Raw genomic sequence first — 4,249 nt, forward strand, 5'->3', positions numbered from 1 at the left:
TCTCTGGGATCCTTTGATTTATCTTATGGTTTTTACAGGGTAGAAGCTAAAGCCCAAAGGATTTGCCCAAAGCCAGTCAACTTGTTACTGAAATGACAGGGGCCGGTACACACCAAATGCCGTGCCCTGCATGATCTCCCCAGGGTGCCACATAGGGTGGTTGGACAGTAAGGTCTTTGCCCTTCTTCCTACTGAGAGGTGGGGACAATTCCCTGCCCCCTTTAAAGCGGAGTTGGCTTGTGGCTCCTCTGACTAGTAGAATATGGTGGTGGAAATGATGCTGAATCCTACTGTGAAGTCATAAAGAGCCACACAGTTGATCGTTGGAACCCTCACTCTTAGATCCCTGAGCCACCATATAAGAAGTCCAGCCACCCTGAGGCTGTGGACTGCGGCTGCACTCCAGTCTTTAAGCCCGGCTGTGATCGGGTGTCTCACTTTCTACACCCCACCCTCAGCATCAGATATGTGAGTCTCAGACCACCCAGGCTGGCCAGTCTGCCCACTGAACACCACCAAGTGATGCCAGGCAATTCCACGCAGAGAAGAACTGCCTGGCTGAGCCCTGCCTGAAATCCAGACCCACAGAGTCATGAACTGTATATATAAAAGACTGTTATTTTAAGCCACTAGGTTTTGGAATAATTTGTTGTGCAGCAGTGAAAAGCTAGAACACTGCCTGGCCTCTTATACTAGCTTGCTAGGTCTGTCATAACAAAATATTGCAGACAGGATGGTCAAACAGAATTTTATTTCTCACCACTCTGGGGCCGGAAGTCCAAGATTTCGGTGTCTATGGGATTGGTTTCTCCTGAGGTTTCTCTCTGGCTTGTAAGTGGTGTCTTCTCCCTGTGTCCTCACACCCTCTCCCCATGTGTGTCTGTATCCTCATCTCCTCTTCTGATAATGACACCAGTCGCGTGGGATTAGGACTCACTCTAAAGATTACATTTTTACTCCTTTACTCCTGGAAAGACCCTGTCTCCAAATAGAGTTACATTCTGAGGTACCAGGGCTTAAAACCTCAACATACAAACTTCAGGGGACGTAATTCAAACCATCCTTAAAGGGAGACTGACCTGTCAGTAACTCACATTCCCCAAGTACCGAGTTCTCACTGCTTTAGCAGGAACACCGACTCACTGCATGTTCTTGCCGAGACACTGGATAAGCGTATGTACCAAACTGAAATTGAAATACCGTACAGGGACAAGAATGAAAGTTACGATGCTGTGAATTCTTCTCTCATGCGCAATGGAAATACCAGTGCCCACCTCCCATGATCATGAGAATAAGAAAAGCGCCAGGGGTGTGATGACAACCTAGGCTGGAGTCCTAGGTCACGCCTGTGCACGTCACCCTGGGGCCCCTTCTTCAGGGTGCTGGGGGGGGCCAAACCTGCCAGAGATTTTCAGGCACCAACACAGATGGCTCTCCTGTGAGCCTGGCTCCCGCGGTCAGGCTGTCAGGTGAGGCACGAGTCCCACCTGCTGAAAAGAGGGACAAATAGGACGCTCAGTGTTCCATGAAGGATCTCGCATTTCACTCAGCTCTGCAAGCTCCTGTCATGAATGATATGTGTGATGCTGGGCCAGCCGGGCAGGGTCAGGGTCGCAGCAGGTGAGCCCAGAGCCAGGCCGACTTTCCCCTCTGCAGAGCCCAGAGCCAGGCCCCAGCCCCGCCAGCCTGACAGCAAAGTGCTCTTGGCAAGCAGAGGCCGTGTCTGGTTTATGTAGAGCGAGAAAACCACTGGCAAGCGGCTCTCTTGGCCAGGGCTGGGGGACACAGCCCAGGCCTGGATTGCAGGGGTGTCTGGTACAGGCCAGCGGGGGGCTCTGCGGCGTCCTGCAGGGAGAGTGCCTGTCCTGGGAGGCGAAGCTCAGTTCGCAGCCACAGAGCTGAATCCTTTATCTGGGAAAGCTCTTTTCCCTCTGTCAGGCCACCTCACAGCATCCTCCTTACCACGTGGTTGTTTTCAATATCCAAGCTTCCCCAGGGGTCCCCTTCGTGTCTGCGCTTCAAGTTCTCCTGTGTCTGAGTTCTGCTACCAAATTCTTCAAAAAGGGAACTCACAGGCTCTCCCCTCAGCTCCATCTGCCAGGCCCTGGTCTCAGATCCTGCCGGTCTGAGCTGGGTGCCTGTGAGATTGTGCCTTACTCGCTGTTCCTGCCTCTGAAACCTTCTTATGTGAGATGGGCTGCTCTTCCCGAGGCCGGCAGCCCTGCAGCAACTCGATAGGCACAGGACAGGCATCCTTGGGTGTGACTGGAGGAGTCTGGGTCACAATGTGTGCTTTATCACTGGAGAGAGTCAGAGACCCAGGCCAAGGGACAAATGCACTTAACCCCCTCAAAACTGCTGTCTTTAATGCGTGAGGTTATTTTCCTCCACCAGAGACTCTATCTCGGAAGCAGAAAGTCATTCGTGAACAAAGACCCGGGACCAAGCCGACTCATATTACTAGCGGGAAACAGCCGCGCCAGCAGCTCACGCCTGCATCCTCCTCTCCCGCTGTCTCACTGGACCCTTGCAGTTACCTGGGACTTCAGCAGAGCAGAGCAGAGCCTTATCTTACAGAGGTCAAGTGTCCCGCTGCTGCAGGGCCTTCAACCTGGGTGGGACGTGGCCAGGGTGAGGAGAGGGCAGGATGTGGGCACATAGCCCACTACTCTTTCCCAGACATCGGCCATCTGGGGCCAGTGGGTCACACGAGCCTCTCAGCCCACAACACAGCAGCCATGTCTCATGCTCCCTCACCATGCAAGTCCGCCCACCCCAGATGCTCCCTCCAGCCCAAAGTGTTCACAGCACCAACATGACTCAGCTTCAGCGGGAGGCAGGGATTCAGGGCAAACACAGGGATGTGTTCATGGCATGACCCAAGCCACCTGTCCATCACCTGTGCCCACTGTCAGTTTATCAACAGCTCCATATTCACCCATTCATTGCCTACCTACAAACCATAGCTGGCCTCCTAAGTGTGCTTCTTTTGCCAGTTGGCAGTGCTCAGCTTTGGCAGTAGAGGGCATTAGAGAAACATTATAGGGGGAAGGGGCTTTCCATGCTGGTTCCAGCGGGTCCTCTTGCCAGGCTCCTGCAGCCGGCAATCCCCAGTGGCCAGGAGCTCCCTTCCAGACCCCCACCTTGGGTTCAGGCCTTTGGCAAGATGCCTCCTGGTGAACACCTTTCCCCTGATACTAGGGGGGAGATTTCTAGCAAGTTCTGAAGGACAGATTTACAGAAAGTCCTCCCACACAGTACCAGAGCAGCTTCTCTGCCATTCAGGGAGCCATGACCATGTCTGATTAGGTCTTTCTAACTAGGTCTGGAGCTCAGGTTGGGAAATAGGAGCCCTTTCTTGGGAAATGTATCTCAGCCCAGGGGGGCTGGTCACTCCTTATATATGCTGTTTCTTTAATCTTGAGTCTACTTCTAACCAGCCAATCCTTCAGGACTCCAGTCCCGTTATGTTCATAATTCTTTTTGTTGTTGTTGTTGTTTTCTATTTTGAGATGGAGTGTCGCTTTGTTACCCAGACTGGAGTGCAATGGCACGATCTTGGCTCACTGAAGCCTCCACCTCCCAGGTTCCAGTGATTCTCCTGCCTCAGCCTCCCGCTGGGATTACAGGCACACACCACCTTGCCTGGCTAATTTTTTTTTTTTTTTTTTGTATTTTTAGTAGAGACGGGGTTTCACCATGTTGGCCAGGCTGGTCTCAAACTCCTGACCTCTGGTGATCTGCCCGCCTCGGCCTCCCAAAGTGCTGGGATTACAGACATGAGCCACCATGCCCGACTAATAATTCTTTATATTAAACTTTCCCTGTTCATATTTCCCTGTTGGGCCCTGGCTGGTGCACTGACTAAGTGACTCCCTTTTTCCCTCTGAAAAGCAGTGTGGGTTTCCTAGATTCCAAGAAGGGAGACCAAGTCTTTGACGGAGGCAGAAATCATGCCACACTAGGGATAACTGGCTGGAATCGAGGGCAGCTGGAGGACATTCTAGCAGATGTGAGCCACTGCCTTCAAGTTCCAGGGAAGTTGGCTTTGGAAACAGACTTGGCCTTGTTCTGTTGGATTCAGAAGTCAGATAGAGAGCGAGCCAGGAGGCCAAAGCTATGGGGGAGGGGCCAGATTCCAACTCCATATACGTGAGGCCCTTCTCATCATTCTAGCTGTTTGAGCATGAAACACATGGCTTCAGCCAGGCCCGAGCCTGCTCCAGCACACATGCCTGAGGAGAGAGGT

At 52.5% G+C, this 4,249-nt stretch overlaps 1 long non-coding RNA gene across 2 annotated transcripts; it reads right to left on the reverse strand.

The window, feature by feature from the left end:
- Positions 1-768: 768 nt before the first annotated feature.
- Positions 769-2,243, reverse strand: LOC117088634. 2 transcript variants are annotated; one of them, XR_004439253.1, is made up of 4 exons: positions 1,963-2,243; positions 1,399-1,490; positions 1,080-1,185; positions 769-900 (listed from the first exon to the last, which is right to left on the reverse strand). It is a non-coding gene; the product is annotated as an uncharacterized LOC117088634 (long non-coding RNA). The 2 variants fall into 2 exon arrangements; XR_004439252.1 differs by having other exon boundaries at positions 769-938.
- Between the last annotated feature and the right edge of the window lie 2,006 nt (positions 2,244-4,249).

Source organism: Trachypithecus francoisi, unplaced genomic scaffold (assembly GCF_009764315.1).
Source record: "Trachypithecus francoisi isolate TF-2019V2 unplaced genomic scaffold, Tfra_2.0 Lachesis_group10, whole genome shotgun sequence".
NCBI classification, from domain to species: Eukaryota; Metazoa; Chordata; class Mammalia; order Primates; family Cercopithecidae; genus Trachypithecus; species Trachypithecus francoisi.